This window comes from Drosophila melanogaster, chromosome 3L (assembly GCF_000001215.4).
Source record: "Drosophila melanogaster chromosome 3L".
NCBI classification, from domain to species: domain Eukaryota; kingdom Metazoa; phylum Arthropoda; class Insecta; order Diptera; family Drosophilidae; genus Drosophila; species Drosophila melanogaster.
Window position 1 is genome coordinate 2,895,883 of NT_037436.4, and position 18,713 is coordinate 2,914,595.

At 42.1% G+C, this 18,713-nt stretch overlaps 1 protein-coding gene across 10 annotated transcripts in view; it reads left to right on the plus strand.

Moving 5' to 3' along the window:
* Positions 1 to 18,713, plus strand: part of Shab (Shaker cognate b) — a 64,563-nt gene that overhangs the window by 866 nt on the left and 44,984 nt on the right. For 5 of the 10 annotated variants that reach the window (NM_001202110.2, NM_001202109.2, NM_001259656.2 and 2 more), the window contains exons 1-2: positions 861 to 905; positions 1,362 to 1,547. The gene's annotated coding sequence lies outside the window, so the exon portion shown is untranslated. Of the gene's footprint in view, positions 1 to 860; positions 906 to 1,361; positions 1,548 to 18,713 lie in introns of those variants that run through there. The other 5 variants (NM_001274416.1, NM_001202108.2, NM_001043115.3 and 2 more) reach the window with 1 other exon arrangement.

An 18,713-nucleotide genomic window follows, 5' to 3' on the forward strand; every position in this document is an offset into this window, starting at 1 on the left:
TCCTGGTGGGTTTCGGTTTCGGTTTTCCAGGGGGTTCTGCTCCGCTCTGATCCGCTCTGCTCTGTTCTTCTTGAATTGGGGGCCAAAGTCTCCCCTTGATTATTCATTCATGGGTCGTAATTAGCCGAGTAGTTGCAGTTGCCTGAATTATTTGGCAGCCACAACGCAACTTGGCCAATTAGTCGCTTAAAACGCACACAAATAAGCCAAGACAGGTGGGCACAGCACACTTTTCGCTTGACTAAGGTCAAAAGTTGTCTTTCTCTCTCTCCAGAAAGACAGTCCTCCCACCACCCCCCCCCCCCCCCAAAAAAAATGAAAAAGAAAATAGAACCCATCTGAACTTGATGCTGTCGCTGAGGCTGCCGACGCATCGCGAGGCTATGGCGGCTATTTTTAACGAAAAAGCACGCCCGCACGGCCAATAAATTTAGCCAGAAAATGAGAAGCCAGCGAAAAGGAGGAAAAATAAAAAGGAAAACAGAGAGATCGAAAAACATATAAGTAGATGGGTCTGCGAGACATTCATATTAATTAAACTTTGCAAGTGAAAATCTACTTGGAAAACTTCAAAACTCATTTCTTTCGGGGCGGAATGTAGTTGTCAAATCGCACGCACAACAGGGAAAACAAACCAGCGGGAGAGAGTAAAGTCCCAAATAAGAGAGAACGAATTTTCCGAGCCAGCGGTAGCAGAGCGAGAGAGAGTGAGAGCACGAGAGCGAGAGCCACGCTTTTCCAGGAGGTTTGGGCCTTCCAAAATAACACATTCCTCGTACAAAGGATTCGCATTGACATTGGAAGCTTCTCGGTTTTCCGCTTTTCCTGCTGCTCGAGTTTGGAGTTTCCCCGACGCTTTCAGTTCGTGGCTAGACTTTGGAGCGTGCTGTGCTTGGAAAAACTGTGTGCGTGAGCAGCGGAAAATCGGAAAACGCCCCCACCCTGCCCCCTCTACAACACCGTACATACCGAACACACACACACACCGTACACACACTTTTACACCGCACTTTCCACAGGCCAAAATGTGTAATAAAATCGAAACAATGGAACAGCAAACAAAACAACAGAAAATATAATACCGAATTGAAGTTCATTTGAATTGTGAGTGTCGGGGCCGCAAGAAAAGTGTTTTCCCTCGGCGGAGTAAGGCGTGTACCACCCAAAATACGTACGCATACAAATACAGACGGGAAAAGGAAAAAAAGGCCCGAAAGGCAAACAGATAGGCTGGCGGAAAAGAAAAGTCCGCACTAGGACTGGCATTACCATAATGCTAATGCGACGAATAAAATAAGTGTACCATTCAAAATTCAAACAAAAAAAAGTGTAAAGTAATATGAGTTTTCTTTGTTTTCCAGCGCGTGTGTCTGTGACAAATATTTTCCCTAAAACACAAATTCTCCTAATACAATTGGAAAATGTAAAGTAAATCTATTCCTATGCTATAATAAATAAACACAAATCAAAAACTTAATCAACGCTTAAACTAAACCCCTAAACAAAACCCCAAACAAGACGCGAGTGCAGTTAATACTCTTTAGTTGGTAAGTAAAGGTTATGTACTGTACTATTGTTATTTTTAGTAAAGAGCACCAATAGGAAGTGCCAGAATATTGTGCAGCATTTATTTATACACTTTTCTGGTGAAATGAGTTAGTTTCCTGCATATATTTCCTTATGAATTTATGCTAATATAATCAATACCTCGGCTCGTGGCGCACTTCTCGAAACTTTACGAAGCAATTAGCGTTTGTAATTCGACATGCTACTTGCTCAGGTTTTCCACAGTTTCATTGGAGCCAGTTTGCGTTGGCGTTTTAATCGGCCACAATTACCCGAGCTGCGCAAACACATTTCCCAAGTTGTCAAATGGCCTTAATGGCACCTATGCGGGATCCCCACAACCTAGATAAGGAATAAAAATAATATAATACTCATGCTAGTTGACAGACAAGCCAATAATCAAGCGATGTGGATGTGCCGCAAATATTGTGATAAGGCGGAGCGTTTTCGCCCCTTTTAGGGGCTTTGCACCTGCAGCAGGGACGGGCGGAAAAAGCGGGAAACCTAGGAATGCTTCGGGAATTTATGGTGGAAATTGGGCGAGGCTGGGCCATAAAATATACTTAGTCCAAACATTGTTCGCAGGTGATAAAATTGCTTTAGATGTGTAAACAACAACAGTGCACGCTTCTTAATGATTTGCCAATTTTGTTTCCGTGCTCAGAAGGCGTGGCCCATATTCAGACCAATTTTTGGCCAAGTGAAAGGTTTCCAAAAGGGATTGACAGGATTGTTTGGATTATCGGGAGCTAGTGAAGCGGAAAAGCCTGTTACAAGTATGGAAAACAGCAGTAAGTGCACTCAAGCACGCTCTCATAATCTACAAATCATTGTTTTATAAATTGGGGAAGCAGGTAAACATATTTTCCACCCGTAATATAGTATGTTTTCAATCAGTGGTTTGCTTATACTAGCAAATTGATTTATAAATAAACTGATTTCTATTGGATCTCAGGTGCACATAAAATATACTACCAATAGTGACTTTGACAACCTAGACAAAACGAAACGCTTGGGAACTAGAATAGATACTCGGCTCGAAAAAGCTGTTTTGGCATATTTGTATTTATTTGGCTTTGTTATGATCCAGCCAATATCTGGAACTGCCACTCAGCTGAAAGTTGGTCCTGAAGGTTGTCCATAAATTTGGACTTCGGTCTGCTCGCTTGTACTTATTTATCTTTGCACACAGTTGCCAGTTAAAAGCTATGCATTGTGCTGGCTATCGAAATAAATACCAGACCGTTGCAGTCTGACATTTTTATGGCAGTTCCAAATTATTCAGCACAGCAATAGTAGAAGGACGAGCTGAATGAAAATTCCACGGTGCATTTCTGGGGCATTTACCATAATTTTTTTCCAAAGTAAATTGCGGCTTCAAATGTATAAATTGTTGTGGGTTTAAATGATTTGTCAACCCATTGAGCTCTTGCTATTTCAACAAACAATGAATTGAGAGAAGTTCGCCTGTATTTGTTAATGTTTATGGCCCATTAGGCCGACAAGTTGGTCCTTTATTGGAGTTTGCCAAGTGTGGCATCGCTTTTTTGGCCCATTAAAGTTGTTAACTGGATTGGAGGCTACCCCTAGGATAGAAGTCCCCTATACCATCCGTTCGTTTATAGTTTTTTGCTTGCACATTAGTTATCCCGGATGTGCTTTTTTCGTCCTGATGACGTGCATACGCCAAAGTTCTTGCTTATCTCGCCCCTTTTCCATACTCCAGACCTCCGGACTGCGCCCCATCACCCGGACTCTACCTCCACTTGAGCGGAGTCAGCGAAGCGCGCTTCCATTCATGTTTGGGGGCACATAATCAATATTTGGCAAGCAGCCGAATCGCATATGACAAACAGCGACAGGCCCCAGAACTACGCGATATATGTACGCTATATGCTAGATGGTATTGGGGTATTGGGGTGTAAGTGTTACGGGGACTAGGGGCCCGTGGAGGCCCATTGCCATCCCATCAGCAAAGTGCATCAGCCCATTGAATCCTGCCTGAGTGGGCTTCTGATGATTTACAAAAACGGATTTTGTTTTTGCCAGCGATACCCTTTTGCATAAATAAAGTAGGCAGTGGAGTTGATTTGCTGCTAAGTGCTGCATTGAGTTGGAAATTGTTGCCGCAATTCAGCGAAACTAGGTTAGGATCTCAAAAACAGCTTGACTTCGGGAATAGGAATAGGCTATATATTTCAGTGGCATGGTTTGCTATATGAAATATATCGTAAAATTCTGTAAGTTTTTTATAAGGGTATCTCCGATGCAACATAATTTCTAATTTCATTCTCTAAATCCGCTTTCGGCATGGCAAATCAACTTCTTGTCGGAGTCGCTAGTTTAGCTTTGTGCAGCTCCCCGAGGCGATAAAAATCAATGGCAGTGGCAGTCAGCGAGTCACAGGCTACGGATATTATTGCCCCGTAGTTTTTGGCACACATGCAATGCCACGCTGCCTACTCGCCCGCTTTCTCCACCCACTTTCTTTTGCTTTCTCCGAGGAACGGAGCGTGGGAGTTCAAAAGTCGCCGCTCTGCTGACATGGGCCGCAAAGTGCATTCTGCATTCTGCAGGTGCAAGATTCTGGCGTGGGCGTTACCCGGCGCTCAGACGACATCACAATTGGATTTAAGGCAAGATGTCAGAGAAAAGCGGCGAAAATCGTGGAAAAGCAGCCCGAGCAGTCAAAACTTTGGGGCTTGTTGTCCTCCTTTTTTTTTCCACCGAGCCCTGTTTGTCAAGGCAGAGCTGCCAAGAAACCGGCAGCGCGCCACAAATTTTCCCTTTCAATTGGAGAACTAGAGCGGCAAAGCGGGTCAAGACGGGTAAACACTTGTACAGTGCAAGAATATTTGTATTGCAAGAATTTAGAAAAGGTGCTTTCGATTTGTGTTCGCTCATATGAAATCAGATTTTTTTACTATTTTAGGTTCCCAATTTTTCTCGGTGTATTCAGTTTCCTGCCAGGCTGTCACAGACTTCTGGAGCCTGTTCCGATTTCCAAGCCGAAGCCTGCTGGCTTATTTATTCATGTACCTCGAATGGATTGCATTTGCCTCCGAGATGGAGTGCCAATTGCTCACGCCTAAGGAATTCCGCTTCGATTTCTTGGGCAACGCGGCGTATACGCAACGCGATTAATCTTGGCCTCCCAAAACGGAGCTCATTAGCATGGATTCGTCGAGAGGGGATTGGGCGAAAAAAGAACTGTGCAAGATTAATTGTGGGTCGTGTTCATCTTGGCTCCACTTTTTTGCCCACTTTGGAGGCGGCCACTCGTTTTGGCCTAAGTGCCAGCGCATTTATGCTAAATGGCCAGCCAAGAAATGTTTGCGGCAACAACTTGAAACTAATTGCCTCTTGACTCTTCCTTCATGTGGGTGGCTCGATTTTCCGCCCACTCAGCCATTTCATTTTGTCCTGTCTGGGTAATTGTTCACGGAGAACTGCACTTAAACACACAACATTACCGGGAATGTGTGGCAAAATGCTCAAATGCAATTGCTTTTGCGGCTGTGCCTCGATGTGCGATGTGGTACACCTCTAATGACACAGCAATGGACAGAGAAGACTGGAAATGCCACGGGAAAAATAAATATAATGCAGAAAATAGAATGGAAGCAGAGAGAAAACTTGGTCAAGGGACGAACGGGGAAAAGGTAAAACAAAACTTTAATTAGACTGAGAGGTATATTTGAATTGATTGTTCACCAGCTTTCAACTTGCAAAAGTAGCAGATAAAAAAGTACGCAGCTAAATGAATTTCATCTAATATTACTAATTACTTAAAAACAAAATGCTCATATGCTCATATTTATTTATAAATTTGCTAAGTGCTAATTATGGTTTGCCCTAGCTAATTAAATATCCTGATAATTAAATATAGTTGGCCCAATACAATCACAGAACAATCCTTAAGTAACTTTCCCTAAAATAAGTAATTAAAGGCCAGACAAGTAATTATACCGATAATCAATCACCGCGCACATCAAGCAAGTTTCATTACGAAATTAAACTCAGTTTCATGGAGTGTAATTCTTGGAAATCTTTTGGCTGCATCCGAGCTGCCACCACGAATTTTCCAGTAAGACCACGCTTTTCCGCCTTTCTTGGCGGTTTCTGCTGTCGGAAGGGGCGTGCAAAAGGGGTGAAAATGCCAAGGCTGCTGCAGCCACCATTAGCGTCATCATTATCAAAGAAATGATAATGAAACTTCATGACTGCCTCGGTTTTTCCCCCACCCAAGTGATAAGTACCTAAACATGAGTTTTCTGCACCCCACTCACATTCTGGCATAATTCTTTTTTAATGGCGTCGAGATTCAATTAAGTGAAACCCTTTCTCTTGTCATTTCTAGAAATTAAAAGAAAATTCTTCTGCGAAAGTGGGCGTGGCATGGCTGCCTTGCGTATGTTTGTGATATCTTAATAAAGTTAAAAGCGCTGGCGCTTTTTGTTCCAACTTGTTACTGTCATCTGCACACGATTGTGAGAAGACATGGGAAAAAGTCAAGGAAAAGTGAGGGGAAAAGTGAGGGAAACGTTGAGGAAACCGGGGCAGAGGCTTCGAGGACTTGGCGCAAAGTTTTCGCTTTTTGCTGGCGACATCCTGGCCTGTGAGCCAGATCAAAGCTGCTCAAGGAAATTGAAAAATAAATTTTCGCACTCCGTGGGAGCGAAGGCAAGCGAGAATCCCCAGAAACAAGTTGGGTGCACAAAAAAGCACAAATCTGTGAGGTTGAAACAAGGCTTAAATTTCGTGTTAAAAACCCGCCTTTCTCCGTCTCTCTCCTTCCCTTTGGGATAATGGTCACGCTTTGTGTCGCTGCCACTTTTATCTGCACCGCCGTTGTTCATTGTTGTTTTACGCCTCACGTCTCCTGCGGCGCAAAAACGGAGGAGTTTCGCTGGAAGAGCTCGGAATGGAAATGTCTACGGCAATGGCTTTTACTCCACGGGTTTTGGTCCTACTGTCTTGGTTTATTTATGGCACATCTGCTGCTGCTTTTCCCTCGACTTCTCCTCCCGCAAAAGGACCTACACCCAGCGGATGTGCAGCGTCATGTGCTCGAAGGAGGCACAGGTTGGCCCGACTAAGTTGAAAGCTCAAACTATAAGATACGATTTTACAGGTTTTAAATACTTAGGGTTTCTTAAAGCAACTTCTCAAATACTCTGGCTAAACTATTAAACATTAAAGAGAGGTAGAACTCCTGCCATTGTACAAACCATTATGTGAAACTATTAGCTATGCATGATAAATGCTCTTCATGATAAACTTTTCACTAACTTTATTAAATTACCAACTTTGTGGTAAAACCTCTGGAGTGTCTTTTATTTCATGATTATTTAATGGGTTTGGCGGCAATGAACTATTATTGTCATTAATATTTTAAAGATAACTTAAAGCGACAAGAAGTGTTTAAATTTTAGGGGAAATATAAAAAGATTCAAAGAAAACAGCTAATATAATATCGATACCAGTTTCATTTGGAAAATACAAATAAAATTTAAAGATCTAAGCTTTACTGTACCGGTAGTTATTTTGCATACATACGAGGATGTTGCAAGTCAGTTCTGCGACAATATATGGTTGCACTTTAACTGAAAGGACGCCGGCGAAAACTAAAAGGGAAATGCGCCACGGGCAGCTCTAAAAACACACACACACACACACACACTAGCACACGGCCGCAGGTGACTGCGAGTATCTGTGTGAGTTGCATGGAGAAGTGACATGAGTATCTTGTATCTGGCCATATTTGCACTCAAGGTGCGGCACCACGGATGCAGATACAAGAGTATACTGGATGCTTCCTGTTGCTGTATTGCCAGGCAAAAAAAAAAAAAATGGAGTGGTGGGTTCAGGGAGGCCCACGAATAATTAATAGTGTCTGAGTCCGGTCAATGTGTGCTAACGATTCCAGTTGGCTGCCTGCAACGGTAACTCGAGCTTTTCCCGCACGCTTTCCACCGGCATGTGTGTCTGTGTGTCTCTGTATTTGTGTGGGCATGTCCTTTACTATTTAATGAGCACTCAGCCGCAGGTTTCTGTGGGCGTGTAGATACGAATATATTCCCATCCTGCGGAGGATTCTGCCAGTCACCGTTAAAATAGAAAATGCGGGGATTGTGGAAGAGCGGGGCAATCCTCTCCTATTTTCAGGCGCCTTGAGTGGAAAACTTGGCTGCTCTGCGATGCCCCAACTCTTGTAATTTTCTAAATTTACCTTTTGGGTGCATTTACGGCCGTGCGCTATAAATAACTCCCACAGACGTATCCTTTTTGTTTTCCAAGTTTACGAATTAATTTCGCTAAGAGGCTTGCCTTTTTTTTTTTTGACTGAAGGCACCCGCTGATAATCCATTCGAATCATATGGATTTCCTGCCAATAAAATTCCAACAAAAATCAACATAGGCACTCGCGGCGATTGCAAACAAATCAATAAAACTTAAATGTTTATTTGAATTATAAATATACAAATCAGTTTTTACGAGCGCTTCCATTGCAGTCAGTACTTATCGTAAAAATTATGAAATTATGTTTATAGGAATGCCAGAATAGAACGCATTCCCCAGGCGAGTGATTCTTCATGATGAAAAACTTCCGCCCAGAAATTCCCGATTTGTTTGTTTGATCAGTGCGATGAGATACAAAGGCCGAAAGCTACAAATATAAATACTAATATTAAGATACATAAAACACTCATAAATTGCTCTGTTTTTTTTTTTGTATTTTTTACGGCTTCATCATCATTAATCGTTGCACGCATTTCCAATTCCCCAATATGCAAATATATGTGCTCCCGGGCAAATGGCAAATTACCGCCACTAGACATAAGTTGGCTAAGCTGCAAAACGAGTGGCTTTAAGCCAAATCCCAAATGGCATTAGGTCTAATAGGCCCACTACTGAAAAATCCAATTGAAATGGCTCAGCGGAGCACTTAAGGCGGTTGTCGCAAAAAATTCCTTTTATGTGGGATGTTTATGCGTGGTGCTAGATTAGGATCAGTTATCCTAGAGCATTTAACATCGAGTAAATCGGTGAAAATAAATTATTGAATTTAGTTTATTAAAAGTTTGTGGTTTCATCTTTATTTGTATAATAATTTTCAGATCATTTTAACATGCTCCCCATAAACGTGCTTTCATTAGAGCATTAGACCTGTATTTGCACTTCTACAGAGTTGTTTGAGTGTGCAAGTGCCTAAGTGCGAGAGTGTGTGTGTGTGTGTTGGCTATATCTGTGTGCACCGCTCGAGAACTCTCGAGGCTTTAAGCTGGTGCCGCATAATCACACTCGACCAAGTCATCAACAACATTGACGTACTTATCATTGCCGTCATTCGTGACGCTTGAAAATGTTCTTCAAATTTTAGCTTGATTTTCCCCATATTTTCGGTTTTCTTTTTATTTTTCTCCGAGTGTTTGGCACTCGAGTGAGAGATTATCAAAAACTGTTTACCCGAGTCTCGAGTGCGGAGCTGCCAGTTGGCAGTGGCGAGGTTTTCCTCCGCTTTTCCCATCTTTTTCTATTTGCCTGTGGATTTCAGCCACATGTCCTGACACTTTTTTCTGCTCACTTGCCACTGACAGGCGCCCTTCAACGCCCTGCCTCCCTCTTGCACATAATTTCCATGAAATTGATTGACAATTGCCGCATTTTGTGGCACATTTGCAAAACAGGCGACCGCCCGTGGCGCGCTGTATCGATTAGGCCACGGCAGGATGCACGATGTACCACCGGACACGGCGCTGAGTTGAGTCCTGTCAACTGCCCACCCCACCAAAGGAGCCTCCGGTTTCAAGCCCCCAGGGTCTGGAGTGCCGGCCCTTTCTCTAAAGTTTAATTAAATTGCCTCGAACGTTGGCGGTGGGGTGTTTATGTTTATAGAAAAGTTCTTTTGAACTGGGTCGTTCTACAGAATTAAGAAATGTAGCAATACATAGCAATACACAAAGATATAAGGCTAAATATATATTTCTTAACCTTCTTACTTTCTTAAAACTAAATCATCGCAAACGTTATTAAAAACCTTATGTGAACTCTATTCTATTATTTGAGTCCGTCTAGTAACCTACAGATCTTGAAACGTGCAAGTGTTGTATTCCCAAAAGTTTCTTATTTCATTTTATGTGTTTTTCCCCCAACGGAATGTCACAAATTTGTGCAATTTGCGCCTGCAAGTAGGTAGCACTTTTTGCTATACTGCTGGCAAAAAAAAAACGCACGACAAGGGACCCTCCAGATCCTCCAGTCTCTCGTCTCCTGTCTCCAGATTGCTGCAGATTATCTCATTGTAACCGGGCTGTCAAAGGACTCAGCCAGGCAGAGGCAGAGAAAATGGAAAAACAATTACGTGCAGCGCGTGTGTGTTTCTGAGCCTCTTGCCTGGCTGCACTCCCAGCTTGACTTTGGCCATTGTTGTCCTCTGGGTCGCTGGGAATCCAGCGACAAGTTGCATCCTGGGGATCCGGGAGACATCTTGATGCTCGCATGCAAAGGCAACTCCATTGTATTCCGTTTCAACGCTCTCGACGGCAACAACGGGCGTTTAATTGTGCAGTCGGCAGATGACAGATGCACTCCAAAGCAAACTCACATTCAGGCACTCGCACACACGCCCTAAGAAAATAATCGGAAAATGACGAGGAGCTGTGGGCAAGTGGGTTGCATAAAATTGAAAATTCCTTGGGCATTGTAAACAAACTGCAATTGTTTGCTCTTCTCCCTCTTTACTGGAAAACTTTCTTTCTGGTCCATTGAAGTTGGTTTCATGTGCTGGATTTGGTGTTCCAAACGATGTGCCCTACATATGTATAATACTCGAAGTACCAAAACCGAGAGCTGGTACATTAAGCATCCTATAAGTCAGCCAAAACTACACTCCCTCTTAGATATTTTTAATGAACAGTGCAAATAAGTAGGAAACTTGAACTAAATTCCCAATAAATCCACAGAATATCATCATACGCTTTTCTTATAATTTATACAAAGCTACGACCAGGGAAATGTAAATAATGGCAAAGGGAGCTAAGCACTGGGAATCTAAAGCAAACATTTCGGTATCAAGTCGTACTACACAATGCGTTTGTCTTTCGGGGCGTCTGGCGGAGAATTTCCATTTATCAGGTGGTTTCCCAAAGGCCTATAAATAGCGATTGTTTTCAATGAGATTCCGCTGGCGCTCTCCGGCTCTCGGTCGGGGCTATGTGGGCCACATCGGATATATATATAGATATAGCCGGCTATTCTGCGTTTTCCGAGATGCAGTCACTATGCTCTTTCCCCTTCGCCTTCTCCGCGTGGGTTTTTATTTTTGATTTAGCAAAATTGAACAAAACGCTGGCCACCAAAATAAACTGTTACTCATGTCGCCTTCGGTGCTCGGTGTGTTTTTAATTATTTACAAGACAGACGTATAAATAATTTCGCATATTTAATTCCAATGCCTGTCAACGCTGCGTATGCGCAATGGCCGAAGTGCACTTGCTTTTCCATTTCGATTTTCTGCCTTTCCCTCGCTCTCTTTGTTGTTGTTATTGTTATTGTTCTGGCCATTCACGCTCTACGACTTGAGTATAAACAATTCGACGAGTTTGTTTATGTACAAACACATCGAAGAAGCCGGGACGTGAGTGTAGATAATTTTCCATAACGCAATGAAAGCTGTTTATAGTTAACATATGCTCATTCGTTCAATCAGCTCTTCCGATATTTATCCGCACTTGTGTACCTATATTTTTTGTACAATTGTTTATTGCGAAATTTCGCGTCGTTCTTCTTGGCAAACGTTTCAGAAAAAAAATTATATTTTGTACAACGAGGAAAAGCTCATTTTCAAATTTATCACATCGGCACACAGCAACTAGATGGCAATTGCAACGGTTTGTCCTGCTCCTATTTGGTTTTCCTCGCTTTTCCATCGGTGGCGTCATCAGTTTAAATATGTGCAGCTGATAAGAAGTCGGTGGTGCGGAAAATGTGTGCCTCGCCACTGGGTTTTCCTCTGGTGCTTTTTCCACTAATTCGCTGGCAGGCGCGGAAGGTCATTGTGTCCGCTGGCTGCAACTTATTTGGTCGACACACCTACTCGCCAGATTCCTCCCCCAGCGCACAAAATTTGCATTTTCCCGCTGTGAATTTATTTCCGTTTAGATTGTGTCATTTTGGTAATTTTGGCCCGCGCTGCGTATACGCAATGTGTGCAATTGCGGAGGCGGAAACTCACACCTCGCTAAAATGTGCACAGTGTGCAAGTGCGCACAGAAAGAAAAGGTTGGAATATAACTAATAATAGTCCATATCCTTGTGTAACATATATTTTGTATTTTTCTATTCATTTATAAACAGCTCATATGCGGCTTAGACCTCTATGCTATTCGGAATACCTGTTAATTCAAAAATGTTAGACCCTGACATCGCATACTTTTCATATTGTGCAACCTCTATTTTGCACCACTTATGGGTAGCAATTTCTCTTATTGCGAATGTCGAGAATGATGGAAATGTCGCTGGCTCAGGTGAGAAGCTCATGGAATTCCCCCGTTAATGGCACCTGCCAACAGTCATCTGGCCAAATGACACCTGTTCAATGTTGAATGTTCGATGCATTGTTGGGGCTTTATTGATTTATGTGGTTCAACCACAAATGACGTCATCGCAGGTGGCAATAAATGACAAATAAATTGAGTGGCAGAAATGAATTCTTTCATTCCTACAGGAATTTCTGATTGTAAGTGTAATAAAGTGCGAAAACTATTCAATGTTTATTATTATGTACATTTTAAAGGAAAAATAGGTGAAGTAAATATTTGGTTTGTGAAGAAAACAAAGATAATATTTGAAATGAAAGCAAAGGATGCTGACTGCCAATTAAACGAAAAAGTCCGATTGCCGTTCTTTTGTTTCGCCAAACAGCTTTCCATTTCGGCACCAAGTACCCCAAAAAAATCTTTTGTTTTTCGAGAGACATACCCCTTTCTCCCCGAAAATCCCTGAACCCTACTGACACCATTTACGCTGAATGGAAGCGGACACTGGCCAAAAACGCGTTTAAACATAAAAACTTAATTATGTGTCAAAAATTGTTGCCGGCTCGTTAACGCAGTGTTCAACATCGCGGCCACGGGCGTTTCATGTTTGTGCATACATTGACGCCCCCCCTTTTGCCATTTTCCGCCCAGAATTTCCCGCATGTGAGTGCGGTGGAAAGCCCAGGCTTGGGCAGGAAAATCGGCAAACGACCGCAAACACAAACAAAATAAAGCGAAAAGTACAAAACTGAGCGAGGACAAAAATGGATGGGAAATCACATGGGTGGCGGGGAAAAAAAGGAAAAAGAGGGTGGGACTTAAGGGATGTGCTGGCCAATAAAAAGTAGCTGTAAAATGGCCTTTACGGCATCCAACTACACGAATTTATGGTCCTGCTTTCGTCGGGTAATGCGCAATTAAAACTGCCAAGTGCACTACATTAAATTAAAATTAAAAATGAAAATGCAATGACAACGGAATCCCGTGTCCATGATAAATTACCCGGCCATGGCAGTTTCAAGTGCCCAGAAATAAGGAATATAAAATCGCGTATGTGGAAAATCTCAAAGTATATTTCAAAGAAATTTCCCATTTGACCATCTCATGCCAATGAAAGGGGCATTAATCTTACCAATTTGCGCTATAATTTACAGTAGATTTCGAATTAGCAAGAGTGAGTCGCCACAATCGCGACTCATAATTAAAATAATGCATTTATAATATAAATTTGGCCGCACTTGTGCAATGCTCAGTAATATTTGAACAACTCATGAATAGAAAAGTTTATTAAAAGTGCCCTCATAATGACATTTGCAATTTAAATGAATTTTTAATTGTAATTAACAGTCATAATGTAAATAGTTAGTGTAAATAGATAGTGTAAATAGAAGAATGCAAAATAACAAAGTATATTTATATATATATATATTTTATTCAATACTTTTTTACTTTGAATTTTAAGCAGAATCGTATTCTGTATTTGAAGTCATTTTCATGGCCACTCTCAATTTCATCCCGAAAACATTCCTATGGTGCCAACGCTGCGTATGCGTTATTCATGCAATTCATTCATTGCTAGCATCAGCTGTTCCCCCATCGATTCGCTATAAACAATCGAATCGAGTGGAAAACCAATTAAAATCATGCGTCGAAATGTGCGACCACTTCGGCGATGGGAGTGGCAAGATGAGGGTGGTGAACGGTGGGTGGATGTGGCATGGGTGGGCGTTGCAAAAGTGGGGGGTGGCGGGGAGTGCGACAACACCACAAATAGCTGGCATCGAGCATCGTCAGCTGGTCCATAAAGTATTTTGGCCTGCCTACGCGACCATTAATGCTGTAAAGGCATTGCGACGACGACTAGATATGCAAAAAAAAAACGAAAACCGAAACGAAAATAAAACTGAAATTGGTTCATTACTAAGCGGCTGGGTTGGTGGTGGGTGGAGGGGGGTGGTGAGGGGCTGGCCACCTTGACGTTGCTGCTTGAACTCGAGCCAGAGAACTATTGAAGGGTGTTGCGAAGGCCTGCGGAACCGGCGGTGATTTGCACTTATTACTAATGGCAAATTTTCCATTTCCATGGAAAACATTTCCTCATGCTGCGGATTTCACGAATCCATTTACACGATAACAACTTAAGATGCCCTCGAAAATGTTTTCTTAATCAGATGGCAGCTAACTGTCTGTCTATCTGATTCTTTAAAAATATATTTACAATTTGATAACATATCCCTTAATGTTATGATGGTAAACTAATTTTTAGGTATACAAACAGCATAGAATGAAATCACATATTAATTTTTCTTATGAATTTAATTAGCGCCTACTTTTAGATGGAACATTTTTCATTTCCCCTAAACGATTAATAATTTTCCGTTTGAATTGTTCCATGAACAGTCACTACAAAGTACAGGAAATTATAGATTTTCTCTGGAATTATTTTCACGCGGCTGTTCGCACGTTTGCGATATGTTATTCCTGTTGTGTTTGCCACTCGAGTGTGCCACAAAATGTGATTGATTAGGAACGAATTTGGCCCGAACGGCGCACACATGAATCATTTGCGAAAGTATTGCTGAGTATTTGCATCTGGCCGCCTGGCGAAAAGTTGCGGAAAAGTTTTTCTTGCCCGGGCATGTGACCGCTACGTCATGGGTGCGGAAAACACAGATATGCAGACCCCGGAAAGATGTCCCCACTTCTGACGGGACTTCAAAAGCCAAAAAGGCAGTTGGCAATGTCGAGGCGACTGGGGGGACTTAAACGTTTGGCGCATTCATGTTGTCGGTGCGGACATGTCACATTCAAACAACAATGTGTACATTAGGAACAATTTTCAAATTCGGAATATCTGCGGGGCGGCTCTCCTTGGCAATTGGCCCAGTTTCTGTGGGAAAAGCGACAAGCCAAGGGCCTGGATATGCGGCACGTGGAGGACGCAGTGGAACATCTTGTCTACAATTAGGTGTGTCAGCAGCAATTAGAAGTGATCATCAAGTACAAGATGATTACAAGCAGTGCGTGGAATTTGGATGTGAATCATTGCGCTTTCTTATAATATAGAGTTCTGAAGAAGAGTAGCCACCGTAAATTTCCTCCATAATATCTAAAAGTTCTTTCCTAAAGCGAATTCTTTGTTACTTATTTTTCTTCAATCTAGCAAATCTCAGTTTCATCTATCTCAAACTCAATCTGTTCGCGAATTGCCAGCAATGCTCTGATTCATTTGGCTGAAAGCCCAAGACAAAAACTGAAACCCGTCATCTGTCCATATATTTAAATGCTAACAGGAAAGTAGAAAAACGTGCAACTAACGATAGGGTGGGATTTTCTATTAAAGTGGGTTTAAACAGCCCAAATTGCCACAGTACATTTTGTTATTTAATTTAATGGATTACCAATTTCTACACAAATGTTTGTTAGGCTAATAAAATAGTTTAATATTCAACCACAAGCTTTTAGGTAATGGCTTCACCTATAAATTCTCACGTTGTATCAATGATTATTTAGTGCCAAAAATGTGTTTACGGAAATGTTAAATAGGCGTACATTAAGCAAATTACTATTAGTTTTCGTACACTGCTTAGTTGTATATAGGACACTAATGGCCAATGGCTGAATAAATGTTCGTACTCAAGGAAATAAAATTGTACAATAAATTATTTAATTACTCAAATAAGAGGAGCGTTGGTATTGCCTACTTTTATTATTTATTTCGTAGAACCATATTTAAATATTTCGCCGCCAGGCATTTAAGTAGATACTTTGGCCATCAAATTTGATTGGTTTTCTTCATTATTAAAAAGCCGAAAGTGGTCTCTATTCCTGTCAACAGCCAGTGACGAAGTTATGGCCCCTCACGAGCGAACTCTGACCCCTGATAATAAATAAGTGTGCCGTAGTTTTTGCTGATCCATCGCCGGCTCCAGTCAGTCCGGACCTCTGTGCCAAAAATAGCAAAACGATATTAATTTTTGTTTGCTTTGTTTTGGTTTCTGTTTCTGTGGTTCTGTGTTACTTTGGCCACCGAAGCCGCAAGCAGGCAGGAAATGAGAATTGAATACAATAAAAATCATTCAATAGTATCACTCGGCCCCATTGTTGTGCCGAATTAATAATGGATAACAAAGGCAGTGGAAAGCGGAAGCCCAAAGACGAAAAGCCGAAGCACACACTGATCCCACACACACACCCAATAGTCGTAATAAAAAGGCAAGAGTGTGGAGGAGACAAGTGGATTATGAGGACAGGATGGGGTCGATCCTGCTACCCGAATCCGATCCATCCCTGGTTTAATTAACTCTCAACGTGATTTCCCCTGTTCTCGCAGCGCTGAGAAATGGCCAGAAGTAGTAGTGGTAGTAGTGGTAGAATGGGCTATTCAATTCCGGTGGTCAGGGGCTCGTAATTTGAAGTTATGTGCGGTCTGATGTAACCAACAAGCAAACAAGCTTCCTCGAGGTCCTGCGAGAAATTTCCATTTAAGCCAGCGCAGGCAGAACGAACTGAGTTTTCCCTTCTCAGTCGTAAATCATAAACAAAAGGCAGCATTTCGGATAACAAAAGGCTGAAGAAAAAGTTTAGAAATTTAGCTTTAAAAATGTTTGCAGTTCGAAAAGAAATTCATGAAAGGGTGGGAGAGCTCTGAAATTGTTCCCCTTCTGTTCAGATGCAAAACAAACTTCCACGAGAAAATTCATAAACAAGGGGCATTAATTCCCAAGCAAAGAGTCGAAAGAAAAAGTTCGGAGTCAGCTTTAAAAAAGTTATAGTTTAACAAGACAGTTTTATGCAAGTACGGCGCTTTTAATGCTTCTTCTTTTGAAAGCTGAACTCTTAGTTAAACAAATTAACTTTTAAAAACAAGTTGGGATTTTCATGAATTTCAATAGTTTCATAATAAGATAAGTAAAGAATATCCCTAAATAATAGAAGATAAATCTTTCCAACAAATGAAGCCGAATTACCTTTTGTCACTGAGCAACTCGCAGTCCAATCGCATCAGCAGCACAGAGTATGACAGGTCATAGGTGGCAGGATGCGGAACGAGATTTAAGGTGGTAGTGTCGTGGAATGGGCTTCCTTGCCAGTGTCCTTGAATCAGACACTCGAACTCAACCACAGGCAACGGGAACGGCCATAACTTCCAGCTGCGAGGTGACCCCAAACGGGTGAAAGGTGGTGGAGATGGTGACCTCGTGGAGTGACTGCACCTTCACCTGTCACACGGGCGAGGAAGCGAAAACGAGCCTGGGTACACGCGTACCCAGCTGGGAAAATGGAAAAGGGGCTCCGAGATTGCCAACTAACCAACTTTCGTGGCATTGGTCACAGCAGCAGTAGCAAAGGCAACCACAGAAGTACAAGTAACATGGCACTAGCGCTACAAAACTTCACTGAGAGAAATTATTAAAACAAAGTATAAAAAACAATTGAGATCAAAACAAATCTTCTTTTCTACTGTTAGATTTGCAATAATAATAGCACAAAAAAAAAATGAATCAGGTTTATTTAAATATTCATTGCCCAAAAACTCCCCATTTCGTTTCCGAAATTGCGATTTCCCTCAAGTGTAGCGACTGTGAAAACAGCGAAAACAGCGCTCGTTTAGCAGAGTTGTATCCTGTTTCCAATTTTCATTCAGTATCCCACTTCCACGCGCACTTCGTGTGCACCCTTCACCCACCACCCGCTACACACCTCCCATCGCCTATAGCCCACCAACCACCCACCCACCAACTTACATCCCAAAGTAGGTCGTGGCGTCTGTCCTTGCCGTGGAGCGAAGGCAGGCACAAAGGCGAGCACGACGAACAAGGAGCTGCAAAAGGACGAAAAACTTCACCTAACCTCATTACGAGTTTCCCTACGCACACACACACACACACATTCAAAGCACGCACACATAGCAGTGATGACGTCATTGGTTGAGCTGTATGCCTTCGCCTGCTCATTCGTTTGTAAAGGCTGCGCACGAGGTGGGTGGCCTTTGGTGGGTGGGTGGTGCAAATGTCAGAGGTTAGCCCGGCAATGGAACTACCTGTAAGCTAATTATGCATTTCAGAATAATAAATAAATAAATAAACAGTTATTTTAAAATACCCGTACAGTGCCAATATAATGCTCATGAAGTTATTCACGGGCGGATCAAAGGATCTAAGCAAATGAATGGAGCAATTTCCCTTTTTGGGCTGGAAAGGACCTGCGCATTGAGCAGAGAGAGAGAGAGAGAGTTATTGGAGTCGTCGGCTTTAGATGTCCTGGAATAACCAAAAGGACAACAACAAATTGCAGTAAACAGTAGAAAAAGTAGCCAAATGCTAGGAGATGGGCGGGATTACTGGGCGGTATAATATGTTGGCAAAAGGGGGCGGGGTAAAAGGGTATCATGCGTAGCGGCAACTGAGACATTGGAATTATTATTACATTTTACGTGCTTTTATTGCGCTTCAGCTACGCTTTCCATTTGCGCCCTAAATTTCGCTTAAGTTTTTGTCGAGATATACATATATGTATGTATATATGTATAATTTCTATAATTTTTCAACTTTTTGTACGATTCTGCCAGGTGAGATGGAAATTGCGCTAGGCTACTGGCCAAAG